The sequence below is a fragment of the Leopardus geoffroyi genome, chromosome C1 (genome assembly GCF_018350155.1).
Source record: "Leopardus geoffroyi isolate Oge1 chromosome C1, O.geoffroyi_Oge1_pat1.0, whole genome shotgun sequence".
Classification (NCBI taxonomy): Eukaryota; Metazoa; Chordata; class Mammalia; order Carnivora; family Felidae; genus Leopardus; species Leopardus geoffroyi.
This window is the reverse complement of record NC_059328.1, coordinates 3404753-3424081: the sequence shown is the minus strand read 5'-3', so window position 1 is coordinate 3424081 and position 19329 is coordinate 3404753. Positions and strand designations below refer to the sequence as shown.

General features: G+C 56.6%; 2 long non-coding RNA genes across 2 annotated transcripts; both read left to right on the top strand.

Moving 5' to 3' along the window:
* The first annotated feature begins 920 nt into the window (after positions 1–920).
* Positions 921–12505, top strand: LOC123597092. Its single transcript, XR_006711955.1, has 3 exons — positions 921–4994; positions 6975–7490; positions 9787–12505. It is a non-coding gene; the product is annotated as an uncharacterized LOC123597092 (long non-coding RNA).
* A 42-nt stretch (positions 12506–12547) lies between these two features.
* LOC123597091 lies at positions 12548–18298 on the top strand. Its single transcript, XR_006711953.1, has 3 exons — positions 12548–14046; positions 14870–15224; positions 15411–18298. It is a non-coding gene; the product is annotated as an uncharacterized LOC123597091 (long non-coding RNA).
* Positions 18299–19329: the final 1031 nt, after the last annotated feature.

Here is a 19329-nt window from a genome sequence, read left to right as displayed (position 1 = left end):
TGTGTCCAAGCCTCATGGCACTGAGGGCCCCCATTTCTTCTCACCCCGACCTCCCCGACCCCCCACTTAGAAACGTGACACTGTGGGTTGGAATGAGGCTCTGCCCTGGAGAGAAGCCCCAGCGGAACGAGATGCTCACATCCAGCAAGGATGAAGCCCGCATCCGTGAGGCAGCAGCCTCGTATGCACCAGGGATGCGGCGGGTGGGAGCAGCTGAGGCCGTTTGCGTGGGAGGTGGGCAAGGTCACAGGAGCCAGCAGCTTGTGTCCGAGGCTCGGGAGGCTGCCCCGTGTCTGTACAACAGAGATAATGTGGACCAATGGAAATGTCCGGGGCCCTGGCACGAATGCCCAGGCAGGACCCCTGGGCAAGCGCTGCCTCCCTGCAGTGGCCAAGCCCCTACCCTGTGGCTCACCTTACTTTAGAGCAGTGCACGAGCCGCTTTGCTGGAGTGGCAGCGGGAGGCACCCAGCGGTGAAGACAGTTTCTGGAGGAGGCAGAGGGTGGGGGAGGGGGCTGCATCATCGACAGCAAGGGACCCTGGCCTCCTCAGGGCCCTGGTGGGACGCATGGGCCGGTCCTGTCTGTGGGCCCGGAGCGGAGGAGCCCCTGGCCCTATGGGGGTCACTGTCTGCTCGAGTCTGACTCTTCTGTGTGTTGGGGACCAATGGGATTCCGCTAGCCTCCTGGGTCTGCCTTACGAAGTGTCACAGCCTGGGGGCCCGGCCAACAGAAGGTTCCGCTCACAGTCTGAGATGAGGGTGTCTGCAATGTTGATTCCCTCTGGGGAAGATTCTGTCCCACACCTGGTGGGTGGCTGGAGATCACCCCATCTCTGCTTTATTTTCACACGGCATTCTCCCTGCCTCTGCATGTCTGTGCCCAAATTTCCTTTTTTTTTTTTTTTTTTTTTCAGAGAGAGAGAGAGAGAATCCCCAAGCAGTCTCCGCTCTGTCAGGATACAGCCCGGCTCGAACCGTGAGATCATGACCTGACCTGAAATCAGGAGTCTGATGCTTAACTGACTGAGCCACCCAGGTGCTCCCCCAAATTTCCTCTTTTTATAAAGACACTAGTCACATTGGGTCAGGGCCCACCCTAGCGACCTCATCTTAACGGGGTACGTCTGCAATGACACTATTTCCAAATAAGGTCACACATTCCGAGGTTCTGGGGCCCAGGCCTCCAACATGTGAATTTTTGAGGGACGTGATTCAGCCATCACCATGGTAAAGTCATTCTGTCAACCCTCGGGCTATCAGGCTTACTACAGGAAGGAAAGCCCGAAACACTTCTGCATCTCTTATGTTTGGGACCCAACAACGTGGTTTACGCTGGCCGTTTCCTGAGGGAAAGCACACAGATTTATTCTTCCTTTCTCATAAATGCTTCCTGGGCAGAGGGCGCTATGTGAGGTCTTGGGAGCCTGGCAGTGAACGGGAGGAACAGAATTCTTGCTCTCGTGGAGCTTATGTCTGGGGTGGACAGAGAAGCAGACAGAGGGACTTAAACAGAAAAGGGGAGAATGAGAATCGCCACGGGTTGGCTTTCGCTCCCCCGTCACTGCCGAACGCCCTTCCCCACTTTCCACGGGGCCTCCTCTGTGAGCAGCTGGGCTCAGCGATGGGGCAACAATCCTCAGTGGGGGCTCATCTCATCCAGGGGACCCCACACGTCCGCGTCCCAGGGGTGAGAGGAGACGTTGCCCCTGGCAGTAGCTGCTGGCAGAAGTGGGGGCAGGTGGCACATGTGAGGTTAGCGGGGCCTTCCCCCCGGAGCCCCCACAAGGCACCTGCCTCTCAGACCGTTCCCCCTTGGCTGCTGCATGAGACACCCCAGCCTTGGTCCCCTGTGTCCAGACCTTCCCACCGGAGGCTTCTCTGGAGGCTTCTCGATGTGGCCGAGCCACAGAGCCCACCGCAGGGAACCCCAGGCGACCATTCGAAAGACAGTGGCCAGAGAGGAGGCAGCTGCCCGCCACGTGCCTACGGCACCACATGATGCAGCAAACGTTACACAATTCTGCCAACGTTGTGACTTCAGGTAAGCTAAAGCCGAGCCTGAGGCGCCCTGGAATCCATCAAAATGTTAACGGCGGGGTGATAGTTAATATTTGCTTCCACGCTGTGACCTACTTCTCTGTCTCTTGGAAAGTTTGATGCACAATTATTGCTCAAGTAATGGAAAAGACACCCTGGTGAATACAAGAAGGACACGAATGCCAGCCTCTTCCTCCCCCGCCCCAACCCCCCACCGCCGACGCTCTTATTTTGAGCACGTGCTTCTCACTCCTGTTCCAGCCAGAATTTTCTGCCGGGAAAACAAGCAGGCATCTGCTCCGAGCAGGGGGGGAGCCTGAGACCCTCCCCCCCCCCCGCCCCCCACCAGCCAGGGAAGCAGCAGCCGGAAGAGTCAAGATTGCTGGGCAGGGACGCTGTCTCGAGGTTTTCCATCTGGTGCTTGATATTTCGGGGAAATGTGTGAGGGGAGGGGGTGGCCAGAAAACAGAGAAGGGCACAGGTGACGAGGAAGCCGAGGAAGACGAGGCCCTGATGACGGGAGGAAGGAGAAGCAGCATCGGGGCGAGTGGGCATTTCCTGGACCCGTGTCATGTCTCCCACTTGGGTCAGGGGACCGAGGGCTTTGCTTCTGCAGAGGTCAGTGGTGCAAGTCAGGAAGACCTTCGAAGGGTGGCATGTCCAGCCTTCCGTGCTGTGCAGGGGGAGCAGGGGAGGGGGAGGATCCCCGCAAAGTCTGCAAACGCTGCTCGCTCCTGGGGGATCCCTGTCCTCACGGGTCCTCCGGTGCTGGGCTGTGCCCCTGTCGGGGAGCTACGTGGGGTGTGTGGTTCGTGGGGTGAGGGTCCCGTGTCCCATCCCTGCCCAGTGTCCCAAGCGGATATGCAGGTAGCTTACTATGCAGAGACCCCGAGAGCGTGCCTCCCCACTCCCCACTGCTGAACTGACCCCGGGGTGGAGCCGTCCCCTCCGAAGACACATTCCGCACAGTGACTTGCAGCCTCGAGGTGGCTGTGGAGCTGGTCCTGTCCAGTTGAACCTGCACGGAGGCCTTGCCTTTTCTGGGCTGGTGTGCCCCCCCCCCCCCAGTTCTCCCAGGCTAAGGGCAGTGCATCCTTAGGGGTGGAGCCACAAGACAGAAGGAGTTTGGGTCTGCCAGTCACCTTGCGGTCCACTCGGACAGGACAAATACGGAGCTTTCACATGGGCCAGAAACCAGCCAGAGAGGAAAGGCAACATCAGTCAGAACTTGGGGTCCACTTGGCCACCAGATCAAGGGACTCGGCTCCTGCTGGCCACACGTGATGAAGATGTAAACGTTCTCCCTGCCGCCCAAACACCCAAGACCCTCTTCGTAGCCAGTTAGCAACCTATCGCCCGTGATACGTCCACACTGTGCAGCATCCGGGGAGGCCCCAAGCCTGGGAGGGCGTGGGAGGGGCAGACCTGGGCTGGCCACGCACCTCAGCTGATGCTCAGGGGTCAGAAACACATTTTCCAGAGCTCCTGTCAAGCCCAGACGCCCAGAACCCTCCCCGTCTCTCCTGCAAAGCTCTGCCAGATCTGTCTTCATAGCCGGGATCATCCTCAGAGCCTGTGCTGGTGGCTTTGAAGGAAGACAGGGCTAGAGGGTGAGCTCAGAGCCAGGCTGGCCTGTAGGGAGAGATGTGTCGGGCGGTTGGCGGTGACGAGAGCTCACTGTGCCAGCTACAAGTGCAGGAGGGAGAGGACAAAAGGGGGGCTTGCCCTTTCCCCAGTGAGCCTGTCACCACGGAGAGGGGCAGCCGGTGAGCGCCAAGGGGAGAGAGAGGGACGCGGGCCAAGGGAGCGGCCAGAGGTGTGCAGGGACGCAGGCACAGACAGAGCTGGCTCCCGGGCCATGAGAGCGCCTGGCCTCCGTCTGATAAGGTGGGTCACGTGCCTGAGCGACTGGCATCCGTTTCCTTATCTGGATGGTTTCACTCTGGTCAGTGAACTGAAACCTGAGTGTCTGCCTCCAAGGATGTGCTGGGCTGCTGGCTGCAGGGTGGGTCCGGGTGCCCACGTACACACACACACACACACACACACACGCACCCACGTGCCCTGGCTTGCACACAGAGCTGTTCCAACAATTGTCCACGAGCACGTGATCTTGTTTGGAATGAACTGAAATCAGGATCCGGAGGAGGAATCTGCACCCCGACACTGCCTGCAGTGCGCAAGCTGAGACACAGAGGTAGCCTGAGCATCCGCTGACAAATGAATGGACAAAGAGGGAGGGACGTGTACACACAGGGGATGTTATTCAGCCCTCAGATGAAGGAAAGTCTGTCATCTGCGACAAGGCGGAGGAACCCGAAAGACATTGCGCTGAGTCCCAGCGACTCGGGTGGGAAATGAGGGTGACCCTGTCCAACAGGCACAAAGTTTCGGTTCTGCCAGATGAGCCGTTCTGGAATCTGCCGGACAACCTTGTGTTCGCATGTAGCTAACAGAGTGGTTTGTGCCCTTCAAAACTGGTCCGAGGGTAGACCCCACGTTACGTGTTCTTATCACACTAATCAATAAGTAAGTTAGTAAGTAAGTAAGTAAATGCTTTGTAGCGAGAGCTGTTTGGAGGACATTATTAGGCGCCTGCTGTGTCCCAGGGGCTCAAGGAGACTCCACATGCTTCAGCCCAGGCCGCAAGCCTATTTCACAGAGGAACGAGGGTGCCTGTGTCACACGGCTGGCGACCCGCGGAGCCTTGATTTCAGACCACGCCCTTGTCTCCTGTACATCCCCCCCTGGCCAAGCCCCCATCAGAGACAGAGTTCTTTGTGAGTGAAGGTACTTTGCAAACCCATCTGTGCTCAAAGACGGGCCAACGTCAACTTCTTGTGATGGTGACAGCCAAGGTAGGCGGTGGTCCTCTACCTCTCGCTGCCGGGATTTTTAACGCCAGCTGGAGAACGTGACCTTGTCGCTGCCCTTAGGACTCTCCCGGCTAACGGCGTAAGTATCTGTTTGTCTGTGTATAATTCGGTGCCGACTCTGGAGCCTATTGGGCAGAGCTGGGACCCAGTGACCCAGAGCACATCTGGCTCCACCCTGACCTGAGCCCAGACCCATCTTGTCTGAGCTGGAGCTGTTGGCCAGGCCCCAGGAGAACTCAGTACCTGTTCTCAGGCTTCCCAAAGGCTGGTCTGGGGTCCTGCCTGAGAACCACCTCCCCGGGCAGTGTTTCCAAACTACAGATTCTGGGGTCCGGCCCCTACAGATTTGACTCCCTAAGTTTGGGCCGTGTCTGGGAAACGGCGTATAGAAACTCTCTGGCTGACTCAGGTATGGAGCCAGACATGGGAACTCTGATGTGACCCCCAAGCTTCTGTGCTGCAGGTGATGGTGGAAAGCTGGGCAAAAAACATTGGACCCAGGACACATGATGCTGCCTCTCTGATCAGGGCCCATTTATCAAGCATCGTGCATTCGTTGTGCACCTTCCATGAAGCGGGCATCATGCCAGGCACTGGCCCTGCAGAGGTGAATTCACGTGGTTTCCCTTGTCAGTGAGCTCTGTCCAGTGGGGAGGCAGAGACAGAAGTCTGTGGGTACACAACAGTGTTACAAGCGCCCCAGATGCTGGGGGCTCCGCTCAGTGTCACAGAGGCCCAGGAGGCTGGGGGCACCACTCAGGGTCACTGATTCCAAGGAGGCTGGGGGCATCGCTCAGGGTCACAGAGGCCCAGGAGGCTGGGGGCACCGCTCAGTGTTGCAGATGCCCAGGGTACTGGGGACACCGCTCAGGGTCACAGATGCCCAGATGCCTGAGGTTCCGCTCAGCATTAGAGATGCGGGGAAGCTGGAGATAATGCTCAGGGTTGCAGGAAGCAGGATTTTTGGTTGGAGGGACCCCACACCCTCCTGAGACGCCTTCCTCCCCATAATCTCTTGGCCTGCATGGCTTGAGCCTGAACCGACCCTGGCAGAGATCTGGCTGTGCAGAGACAAAAGGCCTCTGGGCTGTGTCCTGATCACCCCATGCCAGGCTGATGAGCCTCCGTTCATGGCTCACCTCCAACCTGCCAGTCTGAGTGGGGCAGAGCCTGCGGAGGTGAGCCTCCAGCATCAGCAGAATGAACCAGGTTGGTGCAGGAATGAAAGGTGAGCTCCTGCAGAGCATGGCCAGGGCACCGAGCCATGGGGCCAGCCGGGAAACCACATCCTCGATGTCAGGGGGATGGCAGATCAGCTCTCTCAGCCCAGCAGGGGTGAGGAAGCAGCAGTGGGTCAGAAAACCAGAGACCCAGGTCTAGACAGCCACATACCCTTGGGTGGGTCAGCTTTTTTCTTAAGGCTGCAGTTTCCTCCTCACAGCAAAAGGCAATTGGACAAGGGAAATCTTAAGGCCACTTCTGGCTTTTAGGGTCAGTGCTGAAATCAGTGACCTTGGCATTCTGAGAGGGACAGGTGACATGTCGAAAAGGATGACCCCTAGCAGCTCAGCGCCCATGGGGAGAGGTCTTGGGTCTTCTTGGGTCAAGGGGGTGAAGGAAGGAGGGCTGGTTTCAAGCAGACCATCGGGGGGCAGCGATGGTGACCCAGGGGGTCTCAGGGGTAAGGGGACAGTGCAGGTGACAATAACTGTCAGTGAAGCACACAGGCGCTCCCCATGGTGGTCACAGCCCAAGCGCCACAGGTCTGGACTCTCACGGCACCACGGCTCCAGGCTGTGCATTAGCGGTCCGGAGTGGCCCATGGACCCTGATCACAGAAGGCCATTTTTCGGAATGTTGCCCCCATCAGTGGCCTCCCTGCGTGCAGGCACTTTGCAGTGTGACTTTGCACCCCCTCCCCATCGGCAGGTGGGAGTCTGTGAATCTGGGCTGGTCTTGAGACTTGCTCTGATCAATACCAAGTGGTGAAAGATAGGGCTGTGTGCTGCGTTTGAGCCCAAGCCTCGGGGGGCTTGCACACTTCCGTTGTCCCTCTCAGATCCCTGTCTTCAACGACGAGGGCCAGCCCGGACCAGCCGCCGGAGCATGTGAGGCAAGCAGCCCAGGCACCCCATCACCCCAGCCGACAGCCAGCCGACCCTGAGCAGCACGGCCACCCAGCCGATCTGCGGAAACACGAGAATCCAGGGAAAAACCAGGAGAGCCGCCCAGCAGAGCCCAGCCTAAGCTGCTCGCTAACCTGCGGACTTGTGAGTTTAAGGAAGGGCTGGTGACCTTAACAACTGAGTTCACGGCCGTGTGTTGGGCAGTAGGAACTGGTATTGCTGTGACTCAGCAGGCAGACGTGGGGTCCATCATCAGCGGTGTTGACCATGTCCTGTCTTCCCCTTTGGCCCGGAGACAGGGAACACCACCAGCCTGGCCCCTTGCCGCTTCGTGGGGCTGCACAAACAGTTCTAACCAGTCGCTTCTGAGACAAGGCAGCATACCCTGACAACTGGAGGCATCGTTAGTCCCAACCTTGTGGCCACCTGAGGGCCACCTCAAGATCAAGGTGAGTGTTGGGTCCCAAGGGGGACAGACTGAGGGAAGCAGGCAAGACAAAGTGCTGGGGTGGACAGTAGGTTCTTGCCCCGGGGAAATCCTGGGGTGTCCAGGGGGCACTGCACAACTGAGGGCTCTAGGTATGGATTTGCCCATTTGCCCCCAGGCCTAGGCCTACACTGGTCTACTGTTCTCACACTGCTGTGCTAGGAAGTTACACAAACTGGGTGTTTATTCAGCCTTTCATTGGATGAACCAGGGCAGGGTAAGACTGAATACAGGTTTTACTGGGCAGGGATCATTCAATTATAGACAGCTCAACTCAACTCAACTTAAACGAAAATGGGATCTAGTTGCTATTTAATAATGAAAAACTCAGGTGGAACTCAGGCCTGGCTTGATCCAGGTGTTTATCTATGCTAGTATCACCATTTTCTGGGTCTCTGCCCCTGCTCTGCTCTCCTGCCTGCTGAACTCATTCCCACGTGATGGCCAATAGGCCAGCAGCAATGGACCTTCTACTGGTCTGGCATCCCTGGTGAAAGAGATTGCCTCTTTCCCAAACATTTTATCGGCATCCCTGGGCCTGGCCCTTCCTGGTTCCTGTGGGGTCTCCTGCCACCCCCTTTGTTGATCATTGTGCCCGGAGGAATGCTTCCATTGGATGCGCTTGTCACGCACTCAGACCTGGAGCCAAGGGTCTTTCCCACCCATACTGTGTAGACTGAGAATGGTGGGAGGATGGGGGTGGGGCTATTTCCCCAAAGGACCATCCAGGTACAGGCGGATGGTGGGAAAGTTGGGTCAGGAAGGAAAACCGCCCTGTCTGTGGCTACTTGGGCTCTTCTCCTCAACGTGCTCTAACGTTTGCAATGAACATGGGGTCACAGATGTCTACTTTGAGATCCTAATTTCAATTCTTTTGGGAACATACCCACAATTGGGATTGCTGGGTCATATGATATTTCTGTGTTTAATCTTTGGAGGAGCCTCCATACCGTTTTCCATAGTGGTCACACCAATGTACATTCCCACCGATGGTGGGCACAAGAGATCCAGAGGGTCCACGCCCTCGCCAACGCTTCCCATATTTTGGTGTCTAGGTCACGGCCATCCTAACAGAGGCAGTAAATCCCCGTAGTTCTGATTTACATTTCTCTGATGATTAGTGACCCTGAGCATCCTTTCATCTACCCGTTGGCCATTTGTATGTCTTCTTTGTAGAAATAGCTGTTTAACTCCTTTGCAAAATTTTTAATCAGGTTATTTGTACATTTGTTACTGAGGGGGAGGAGTTATTATACATTTTGGATATTGACTCTCTATCAATATAGGGTTTGCAACATTATTCACAACAGCCAAGACGTGGAAAGGGCCTAATGTCCAACAGTCTAAACGCATAAAGAAGAACCACACACACACACGATGAAGTATTTCTTCAACATTAAAAAAAAAGGAATCCATCCACTTGTGACAGCATGGATGGGCCTGGAGGACATTATGTTAAGTGAAATAAGCCAGGTACAGGAGGACAAAGGCTGAAGTCGTCAAACAGCTACAAGCAGAGAGGAGAAGGGTGGTTGCCTGGGACTTGGTGGAAAGGGCAGTGGGGAGATGTTGCTCAATGGGTACAATGTTTCAATTATGCAGGATTCTTGAGTTCCAGGGATTTTCTGTGCAGTACTGGGTCTGCAGTTAGCAACAGTGTTGTGCACTGAAAAATTTAAGAGGCTAGATCTCGAGATAAGTGTTCCTGCTACAAAAAAAAAAAAAAGATCATAAAGTTAATTAATTTTTTAAAAAAGCTATTTCTAGGATTCTGTGATGATAGTATTTGAAAGGTTTTCAAATTTTTATTTCGTGTGATCCACCCCCCCCCCCCCCTTTTTTTTCATCTTCAATCAATAATCACACAAACTTGCTCTAACTTCCTTCTGGCTTATGTTGCAGTATTTTTACAGTATTCTATACTATTAATACTTGGGTACCTGATCCACTTCTGGCCCTGCCCAGGGCCATCCCCAGCGTCACCAGGACTGTAAGTTATGACACTGATTATGTTTTCAAGTTGAGCCTTCGTGTCTGAGCAGCAGGAGTCACTGCGTTCACGAGCAGCAGAGAGTCTGCCCGAGGGCAGGTGACTGGAGAGACAGCTCCCAGCTTTGTGGGTTTTGTTCGGTTCCTGGAGCGGATGATGTTCTGCCCTCCCTACGGTGGTCCCTGAAAAAGCAGCGCTGGGCAATTTCTTCACCGGCTAGGTCTGACCTGCTGTATATTTTCTCCCACGTCACGCTGCTTTCTTTCAGACCAAGATGCTCAGCTCTGGAGGAGCTCCGCCTCGCTCTCTGGCCCACGTGGAGGTTGACTGAATCCACCTGCGCAAGGGAACACGTGCGGGTCCCTGGGCCGGTGCTGATGTGCTCTACCCCGAAGCTGGGTTTGGTTTCCAGACGATGTCTAGAGCGCTCGTCTTGCTCTGGAAGTGGGATGTCCTGGATATGATGTCTGTGCCCTGTCGCACTGGGGGGCCGTACATGAAGCGTGGTGCCTGCGTCTGCATTCAAAAGGGTTAGAAGCGGAGGCCGGATGCCTTCTAGAGGCTTCTACAGGGAAGGGCAGCCAGTGGGGCAGATTCAGTGGAACCAGCCAGCGGAGGAGCTGGCCTCCTGCCCGCGGGGTCTGACGGCAGTGACTCCAAGAGCAGATATCACTGTCACCACGGCTTGAGAGACCCACACTGCGCCCCAACGTGGGACATTGCACATCCGGCTGACTTGAAATGACCCCTGGGAGCACGGGCGTGGGGAGAGGGGTGTGGAGGGCACCCGGCAGTGGGTGGCCACCCCATCCCATCACACTTGCCCCCCTCCGGCCCCTTCCCGACCCCAAATCTCTCCTGGGCTAGGGTAAAAATTCCTTAATGCCGCTCTCAGACAGGGGCTGCTCTCCTGCCTCAACCCCACACCCCCCTGCTGCCCGCAGTGAACACCTACACTTTCTCCATCGGACAAACTTCTCTGTGACCAGGCAGGTGTAGGGCACATGTGATATGTCCTTCCCTGAGAGTCACTACCTCAATGGCTTTCAAACAACGATTTTGGAAATCTGTTTGACTTGACAGACTGACTTGATAGCTTGGTTTAGGAGAAGGGCAATATTCATTCATTCATTCATTCATTCGTCGGGTTAATAGTAATTGAGCAGCACCTGCTTTGTGGTGGGTGGTGGGTTACGGGCAGGGTGGGGCGGGGGAGCTCTCAAAGAAACAGGTTGTGGACCATCTCTGAAGCTTGGGGACACCTGGGGACACAGCCCGATGCAGTGGCAGGGTCTGGGGCTCTCTGTCCCCCGTTTTGGGACAGAGCCAGATGCCAGGGTGAAGGCAGTGGGCACCCAGCTGCTGCCGGTGCGGCACCCCTCCCGAGCCTTTCCCTGCATTTGGTGGTGGCTCGGGGCTCAGGGTGCTCCCAGCCTGCTTTGCTCCTCTCCCCTCCTAGTGGCCGCGTGTCACCGTCTGGCAGAGACCCTTCGCGAGGACCCCGGATGCTGAACTCCAGAATCCATTTGAATCGCCGTGATGCGTCATCTCTGGTGGGTCCCACGGATTGGATGCCGATTGGCTATGCCCGTAGGTGAGCTTGTTGGAGTCTTTCTTCTGCCTCGCAGCTGTACCAAAGGCAGACTGGCCTGGAGGGCAGGCGAGGAAGCGGTCTGGAGACCCGCAACAGGACACGGTTCCCCAGGTGGCCCAAGGACCCCCAGCCACCCTCCTGCATGACGAGCTGCCACTTGGGGTTTGCAGGATTCTCTTGCACTGGGTCACAGAGCCCTTGAGGGCAGGGGCCTTAGGCTGTTTACCTCATCACTGTTTGTCAGCACAGGGCACAGAGAACAGCCTGTGCAGAAGTTTGACAAATGAAGGAGTGAGTGATTTCTGGAAACACAACGCTAACCTCTGCAGGGGAGACATCTGCCAGGTTTCCCAGCTTCCCGTAAAGTGAGCGTGCTGCCAGGGCGTTTCTTGGCCTCTGCTCCCGGGGCCTCACTAAGTGCTCACCACCCTCCCTAGAGCCTCCTGATAGAAGCTTCCATCCAAGAGGAGAGCAGGTGCAGCGGCCTGGGGGTCAGAGGCCGGCTGGCCAGTGCTGGCTCTGCTCCCACCAGCCCGTGGGTCCAGCCATGGGGTCCCTGGAGGCAGATGAGCGGCTCCCATTGGTGGCTCAAGGCACCAAAGCCCCTCAGCTGCGACGCCCGGGCTGGACCTCTTCCCCAGAGCTGGGCAACGCCCAGGGGCCCGGCCCGCATTGTGGTCCGCTGGTCTACCTTTCCGGGCGGCACCTGCAGAAGGTCCCCAGCATTGAGTTATTGCTCTGGGTTCATCCTTTCCCTTCTCTTCCGTTGTGTGAAGTCCATTATCAGATTCGGGGAAGCCAACCCGCAAGAACCGAGGCTGGTTCCCAGAGCTCATTCCTTCCTATGCCAGGCGGCCTGTTCTCATAGAGGAAAGTGAAAGGGGGTGGCCCCCTGGGGTAGTGGGGGCTGCGCAGTGCTTCTCAGCCTGGGGGAACCCCTTCCCCTGGGGACCTCTGGCCTCATCTGGAGACGTCCTTGGTTGTCACGACTGCTAGGGGGTGGGGAGGGGCGGAGGTACAGGCATCTGCTGAGCGGGGGCCAGGGATGTTGCTAAACTTCGTGCGGTGCACAGGACGGCCCCACTGTGGAGACGATCCAGCCGAGCAGTAGCACCAAGGCCGAGACCTGCTGTGGCTCGTCTGGCCACGCGGTGTGCTCCGTGGCAGCTGTCAGACCCTGTGAGGGTGCTTTTATTACTGTCACCTGGAGAGAGCACGTTGGACAGGCAGCAGGCGCCCCCGTCACGGCCTCCGGTGGCTGTGCAGCTGCGGTGGGACCTTGCAGGTGGGCCGGGAGTTAGAATGGCATCGTCCACACTCTGCCAGGAGGTCCCGCTCAGACGCCGGAGGTAATGGAAATCTTTGCAAAAGTCCAAAGTGCTTTACAAGCACCAAGTAGTTTTTTGTTTTTTTGTTTCTTTGTTTTTTTTTTTTTTTTTTCTGGGTGGTTTTTATCAACTCCTGCCCAAGGCCGTGCAAAAGGACGGCATCTAAGGGACCTCCGGCCTGGAACCCAACCCTTCCCCATCAAAGCAGTTCCCAGCAGAGACAATGCCATTTGCGTGAACCATTTCTGACAGAGGCCGCCCGTGTGGCTTGAAAGCTGTAAGCGTCCGGCCGCGATTCATGAGTGGCTTTGATCACTGGGGCCCCGAAGTGCTTCCCGCTTGGCTGCGGCACTGCCCCGCCATCGTTTTCCCGCGGCAGGTCCACCGTCTGTGCGTCAATCACGACCCCCCTCTGCTCACTTTGAAAAGTTTCCTTTATCTCGCTAGAAGCCTCTGGTTTCCTGGGAGCGGTCCACCTCTGAGATGCTCTGCTGTTTTCGAGATTGTTTGTTGTGTGTGTGTCCCTGGGAAGCTCGGTTCCAGGAGGAGGAGGTCAGAGGATTGGAGGGGATTTGACCGCTTTGCGGATGGCCGTGGGAGCTGTCTGAGGTGCAGCATCCGGGGGCCTGGGGGCCTGGCACCAGAGCTCAGCGCTCAGCGGCTGGTGCGGGTTTGGGGAGGGCACGCGGGCGGGTGGAAGGAACCCAGGCTGGCGTTCTGCAGGCAGGATCTGATGGACACACAAGGGAGCTGAGTTTGGCTGGGAAGGAAGCTGAGGGTCCGCTGGACATAGGCTGGTTGAGCCGGGAACGAAGACGGAGACCAAAGGAGGGAGCGGGTCCAGGAGCCCTACAGGGCTGAGGGGTAGCAGGACCTGGAGAGAAGGGCAGGAGAGGAGGGGAGAGCAGAGGGGAGGTTTGTCACCACCAAGAGGATCCAGCCCAGCCCAAGTCTGGATGAGGCCCCTGGACGGGTGACTGGGAGAGGGGGTTACCAGGCTGGGGGTGCTGGGGTTGAGACTGTGATGGCACCCTCTCTGCTCCCCAGGAGACCAGGGATCAAAGGCGGGTCTGGGAGCTTTAAACACCCGAGGGGGGGTCTCGGTTTAGGGGAGCTGACAACTAAGTCCTCGGGGAGAGTGTGAGTGTGCACCTGAGAGGCGGGGCGCACCCTGGCTGGGGGACAGTCTACTCTTTGCACACAGCCGAGGATGTCACCGTGGACAGGGCTCACCGTGGCAAACTGGGGGCACGGTGCCTGTCACAACAGAGGCTCCAGCCTGATGCCCAGAGGCGTGACAGGCACCGTGGTGATAGCTGAGCCAGGTGACCCCAGAGGAAGCTGCCAGCCCAGGCCTGGCCAGCTGCGTGCTGTGACGGCCGTGTGCCCCACGTGGAGAGGCGGCCAGAGTGATAGCCTTGCTGCTGACTCACAGGCAGTCTGGCTCAGCCCCCTCCCCCCACCTCTGCCCTCCGCCTCCCAGCTCATCTGGGACCCCCCAGCTCATGCCTTAGGGCGTGAAGTCCACGCTTTGGGCTGCGTGCAGCAGACCGCGTCCAGACGGTGACGGGAGACAGGCTGGCACTGCGCGGACGTCGGCCAGAGGGTGAGTCAGGACGAGCCTGAATGTTGCTGCCGCAGCTTCTCCACGGGTTTTGTGGCCCAGCAAAGTCGTGGCCTCCTCTGCCTGGGGCCCCATCTGTCTCCCCGTTTCCCAACCGCCTCCCCGTTGAGGAGGGACGGTGGAGGCAGGGCTTCCGAGGGGAGGTTTGGAGCGACGAAGCAAGGCTCCGCGTCAGACAGACCGGAGTTTGGAGGCTCCTCCTCCTGGGTGAATTTCTGAGGCCCTCACGCCCCGTGCCTGCCCGCGAGGCTGGCCTGGGAGATGGCTGTTGCCAGGACAGCACGGCCACCCGGACCCGCCTCCTTCATGGGTGGGGGTGGGAGGCGCGGTCGTGTCGGTCCTATTTGCAGCCCTGGGGTCTGGTGCGGTTCCTGGTGCAAAGTAGCATCACTACCCGAACTGCATCCCTCTCCAGGGAGCCTTCCTCTTTCCTGCGCTGTCAACCCTTCCGGAAAGTTCTATCAGTATCGCCAGAGCCCTGACATCACTTGGCTACCTCTTCTTGGGCCTCCACCTCTTGTATGGGGTGGGGCTGTCTCTTAGACACCAGAAAGGGTCTCTGAGCCCTAGAAAATAGATATGTGGGGGACCAGAGAGCCCACGTGAGATACAGGTGGCCCCCCAGGAAGGATGGAGTTGAGTCCCCCAAATTCATAGGTTGAAGCTCTAACCCCAGCGTGACTTCCTTTGGGGAGGTGATTAAATTGGGAAGAGGTCATAAGGGTGGGGCCCTAACCCAGTGGGATCCACGGATCTGTGTCTTTCTGAGAAGAGGAAGACACACCAGGACCTGCTCTCTCTCCAGCCACACAAAGGACTGATTGCAGGCTCAGCCAGAAGGCAGCTGTCCACAAGCCAGGGAGAGAGGCTTACAGTCACCAGCCCCGATGGCACCTCAGTCCGCCTTGCAGGCTCCAGAACTCCGAGAGGGCAAATGTCTGTGCATGAGCACCCTGGCCAATGGCAGTCCCAGCTGAGACTGTGAAAGTCCACCCACAGCTTACATTGTCCCCTGTCCTGCAGCCAAGGGACCTCAGACTGGTTTTGTTTGTTTGGGGCTCTCTTGGCAGCTTCCATAGAAGCAAGGTGCTCCTTTCCTGGGATGCTCTGGCTTGACAGCTGTCCGAGGCGGCCCCCAGGGTGGGGACGAGCCAGGCAAGGTGGGTGGAGTTCTCTTCTGCTCTCTGATAGCTTTGGAGAGTGGCCCTAAGGGCCGGTGGGGAGACAGTTGTGGGGGCAGGAGAGTGGTGCCCCCCCCCCTCGCCCCAGGTGCGCTGTGGCCACGGGCAGTGAGTTTGTGTTTCCCTCAGTAATTTATTTTGGTTCTGGCTGCTCCGTCGACGCAGGTAGCTGTGAGCCCAGAGGCCCTGCATACGCCCTGCTGAGCAGTTCAGTTCCTCCGGTGTCCGCCTGCGGGAAGATGTTGGTTTTCGCTGCACCTGCCATCTGGACTCTTTGCCGTTCAGAAAACCGTGTGTTGGCAAACAGAAACTGCAAGGACGCACGGTCCCTCGGAGTCCGTGGTGTGGTCCAGGGGAGAGGGGACTTGTTCTCTTCATGCGGTTCCACTTAACAAATATTCATGGGTGCCTGTCAGGTGCCCAGGTCTTACTCCAGATGCTGGAGAGAAGCAGGTAAACCAGTCAGAGAACATCTGTGCCCACGTAGCTTCTGTTTTAGTCGGGAGAGGGTGCAGAAAATGAACACCTACAAAAATACCTGGGGGTGATACATATTCCGAGGAAGACAAAATGGGGTGTTGTGATGGTAGGGGTAGAAGAGGTCAGGGAGGCCTCTCAGAAGAGGGAGGCAGGAGCCGAGATCAGAACGTCAAGATTGAAGCAGCCAGGTGAGGATCTGGAGAGGGCAGGCCAGGCAGAGGGAGAGCAGTGCTAAGGTCCTGGGGTAGGAATGAGCTTGGTGTGTCGGAGGAACCCGGGGAGGGGGAAGTGAGGGAAGAGGGGGAGCATTAGGTCAAGTGGGAGCCAGGGGTCCCCCGTGGGTTGGCTGAGGAGTTTGGAGGCTCAGGACAGCAGGAAGCCACGAGCAGGCTCAGGCGGGACGGGCGGATGACATTTTCAGAGGCTCCTTGGGGCTGCTATGAGGGGGGAGCTCAGAGGGCAAAAACGGAAGTCCCAAGCCCATCCTTCTCCTCAGCCCCTGCTCCCTGTCTGGTCCCGGCTGCAGCATCTCACTGGGCTTCTCTCCCTCACCCTTTCTGCAGCCTCCTACCTGGTCTCCTTGCTTCCACTCTTGCCTCTCTAGGGACTGGCTCTAACGGGGCAGCCAGATGCCCCCATTCACTCCTCATCTCGAACCCCCCAGAGGCTTCCGCCCCACCTGCAGAAAAGCCAGAGTCCCCACGGGGGCCTGCGGGACCACACGACCTCTTCTCCCTACTCCCCTACCCAACCATCTCCCGAGGTCACCACCCAGACTTCCTTCAGGCCTCTTCCCCACACCCAGCCCTTTCCACCCTCCCTTTCCTCCTGGCCCTTGTAGCCATGGCTCCCGTGGCTGTGTCTCTACTCCCGGGTTAGGGCACAGGTCAGGGGCTTCTGTTTGGTGCCCTGCCACCTCCCAGTATGTAGACCAGCCCTCAGCCCCCCGTGAGGGCTCAGTCAGCACCTGTGTGCTGTTGTCAAAGTCCTGACTTGGAAGGCAAAGGGGGGCTTGTTCCAAGGAGGTCCTTGTGCACGGGGAAGGATCCGGATGGACTTGAAGACAGACCACAGGGCTTGCTGTCCTCTTGGGGGTGAGTGTCGCCAAGGGACCAACATTCTTGCAGGGCTTTGCTTGAGCCGCTGAGGCCATGGTGCATGGAGGCACGGTGTGCATGTAAGGGAGATGGGGAGGGAGCCCATGGGGCAGACAGGGGTCCAGGGTTCTGCCCGGCCCGGAGAGGTTTGAAACCTCACTATCCGCATCAAGTTGCTGTGGAAGGAGGCAGCTGGTTGGAACTCTGAGGCTCAGGAGGGCCATTAAGGCCAGAGGTAACAGCTGCAGGTCAGTGGCCCAGATGTGTTATTTGGATCAGGGCCCAGTGAGATCCCAAGGAAAGATCAGGGATGCCAAGGTCAAGCCAGGGAGGGCAGGTCCACACATGTGCCTGGGGCATGTCAGCATTTCAGGCAAACGAAAAGGTCCTCACCGGTTACGCACGTCTTTGTCCTCTGCCCTGGGGCCTGCCTTTTCAGGCGAGCTACCCGGGTCCGCTCCGCAGCATGTGTCCTGGGAATGACTGTGAGATAAAGTGGGGAACAGTGTGTGAGGGGGGCGCTCCAGCCCCCTGGGGACAGGATGAGTGAATGGCATTGCCCACACTGCACTGGGTCAAGGACCCCAGCGACACATGCCCTGGTCATACTGTCCTCTCTCACACCTGGCCAGGGGTGGCTGGACTTCAAAGTCACCTTCCGAAGACTGCATTGACAAACTGCATTAACAAACTGGGGCTTCGAGGCCGTTCGTCGCTCCTGGGTCTCTTCAGTGAGATCTCCCTGTTCTGAAACACGCCAAAGACTTCCGCTGTCCCACAAGTCCTGCACAGTGCCAGCCGCGGACTCCCCAAAGGTGAGGCCAGGAGGGCTGCAAGCCGGTTTCCTAGGAAACGTTAAATCAGCCCCTTCCTCCCTCCAAATCCCACTCTTTCAATTTTCTTCTGGTGGACTGGTATTTTCGCTGTGATTCCGTCCCAGGCCTTCTGACCTAATTCCAATTTACTTGTCGGAGTTTCTTATTTCCTCTCGACACTGACTCTGATACACGAGGCTGTTTTATCACTGGGTGGTTTTAATTTTCATACAGAGACTTGTGGTTTCCCATTTTCTGTGTTTCCTTTGAGTTTCAGCCAACAGGAGCATAATGCCTATGAAAGGCACACAGATTCCATGGGCTGTTTGTTGAATTATTCAAAGTGCTCCTTTATTATTCCCTTTGTGTCAGTCTATGTGGCTTCTTACCAGAGGCATGACTTACATGGTAGGCTACTGTGTGTCCAGTATGGATGATCTTGAGGGGACAAGCAGAGGGAATGCAGCTTTGCCCCAGGAGAAGGTTGCTATCAGCACAGCCAGAGAACATTCACAGGATCCAAGATGGCAGATGCAAACCCCCTGGCCCAGTAGGTCAGTGGGATGCTGTGAAGGATGACTCTTAGCCAGAGCAGAAGTAGAAGCAAGCTCATGGGATGGGAAATTCTTGGTATTGTTGGATTTTGGATTGGTTCATTCATATAGACAATAAATATGTGCTAGACACATATTTGCATCTGTATATTTGCATTTCTGTGCTAAGAATGTAAGGAGGGGGGCATTCATCCACTTAGACACCATCTATCCATTTATCAATCTTTTCATCCATCCATCCATCCATCCATCTATCCATCCACCATTCATCTACCCATCCAACATCCATCCATCCACCCATTCACTGTCCATCTATCCATCCATCCATCCATCCATCCATCCACAGTCTTTCCACCCATCTACCATGCATCTATCCATCCAACCACTATCTATCTATACTCTATCCACTATCCATCCATCCATCCATCCATCCATCCCTCCATCCATGAGTACCTGTATGCTAAGCATTCTTTGAGGTACCAAGAATTTAGCAGTAGAAAAACAAACAAACCCACAAACCTTCCTTGAGGTTTCATCTTGGTGGTCAAGACAGATGAAGTTAACTTATAAGAGCACAGAGGATAGAGTCCAAAGGACATAAGATCTCCCCCAAATAAACTAGTACCTGTTAGATGGTGATAGCTGCTGTAGAAAATTAAACAGACTGATGGCACAGAAGACGGCTGAGGGGACAAGCAGACCGTTCTCCCAATAACAGGGCCACCTAGAGCCTGAGCCGGTAGGAGACTCAGTCCATACTTCTGCCCAGGAGTGAATGGGGACTTCAAATGGGTGTGTAGGACAGGATTGGCCACAGCCTACCCTCAAGTAATAACCAGGGCCAGCCTGTTGGGGCCCAGTGGCATTGCCTGTCACATGAAGGGGTGGCCAGCCTGTATTTTCAGTGTACCAGGACACAGACTGAATGAATAACACTGCTGGCCAGCAACCAGCCAGCCTGAGGGATGGGGCTAAGCAAGGCTCCCTTTTCCCTTCGGTGGCTGCACAAATCAATAAAGGATTAGACTCAGCTCTTGTCATTGGCATTGATTGATTTGGGAATTTCAAAGGATGTTAATTTTAAGACGGCAGCATTGGGGATATTTCATTATATCCCATTAGGACATTGAGAGCATCA